Source organism: Dioscorea cayenensis, chromosome 20 (genome assembly GCF_009730915.1).
Source record: "Dioscorea cayenensis subsp. rotundata cultivar TDr96_F1 chromosome 20, TDr96_F1_v2_PseudoChromosome.rev07_lg8_w22 25.fasta, whole genome shotgun sequence".
Classification (NCBI taxonomy): domain Eukaryota; kingdom Viridiplantae; phylum Streptophyta; class Magnoliopsida; order Dioscoreales; family Dioscoreaceae; genus Dioscorea; species Dioscorea cayenensis.
This window is the reverse complement of record NC_052490.1, coordinates 24,611,873-24,613,110: the sequence shown is the minus strand read 5'-3', so window position 1 is coordinate 24,613,110 and position 1,238 is coordinate 24,611,873. Positions and strand designations below refer to the sequence as shown.

General features: G+C 43.7%; 1 non-coding gene across 1 annotated transcript; it reads right to left on the bottom strand.

The window, feature by feature from the left end:
- Window positions 1-243: 243 nt before the first annotated feature.
- On the bottom strand, window positions 244-350 carry LOC120252428. The gene has a single exon (XR_005533958.1). It is a non-coding gene; the product is annotated as a small nucleolar RNA R71 (small nucleolar RNA).
- Window positions 351-1,238: the final 888 nt, after the last annotated feature.

Here is a 1,238-nt window from a genome sequence, read left to right as displayed (position 1 = left end):
CCTCACAGTTCAATGGTTTGGCTGATGAGGATTCAAACAGTCATATAGAGAACTTTCTCGATGTGTGTGATATGCTCAAGATAAATGGGATGAAGGATGATGCCATCAAGTTGAGAGCCTTCCCATTTTTCTTAAAAGAGAGAGCAAAGCAGTGGCTACGCTCATTACCTAGCATCAATTACCACATGGGAGGAGATGGTAGAAGCTTTTCTTGCACGTTATTTCCTTCCCGAAAAATATGCAAAGCTTAAGAATGAGATCTCATCCTTTGTATAGTCAGAATTGGAGTCTCTATTTGAGACGTGGGAAAGGTTCAAGGAGCTCCTGAGAAAGTGGCCGCAATGCGGATTCCTAGAGTGGATGATTGTTCATACCTTTTACAATGGGTTAAATCTGAGCACAAGGCAACTCTTAGATGCGGTAGTAGGAAGTACCTTAGGTAGCAAGACCCCCGGTGAGGCCCATCAACTAATTGAAGAAATGGGGTTAAATAGTTACCAATGGAATGCTAGGGAGAAGAAGAAGTTGGCGGTCTTCATGAGATAAATGCATTAACTTCATTGGCGGCTCAAGTGGAATCATTGAGTAAGAAGTTAGATGTTCTAACTTCAAATATAGTGGCGACCGTGACTACTTGCACCGGGTGTAGTGGAGGACATTTTCCCTCCAATTGCCCCATCTCTAATGGTGATTCATCTTCGGTTGAAAATGTTGATTTTGTGGGTAATGCGATGAGGAATCAAGGGAATCTATATAGCAACACATACAATCCGGGTTAGAAGAATCATCCCAATTTCTCATGGAGTAACCAAGTTCCACAAAAGGCCATGGGGCCACTGGGTTTCTAACAAAAACAAGCCCCAAACATGGAGAACCGAGTTTCCGGATTGGAGACCTAAATGACCAATTTGGAGAAGGCCTTGACTAGATTTGTGCAATCATCGAATACAAGGTTTAAATTAGTTGAGACTACACTTCGCAACCACGCCGCTTCTTTGCAGAACCTTGATAATCAAGTGGGGCAAATTGCGAAGTCTCTATCTGAGAGATCACAAGGAAGGTTGCCAAGCAATACTGAGACAAATCCTATAGCGCATGTAAAGGCGATCACTTTGAGAAGTGGTGGTGAGGTTGAAGGTAGGTTTCCGAGTGAGAAGCCCAGTGAACACGTACCGGAGGTTATAGAGGTTGAAGAGGAAGCAAGCAAAGAAAAGGAAGTGGCACCCCCACCTTTCAGG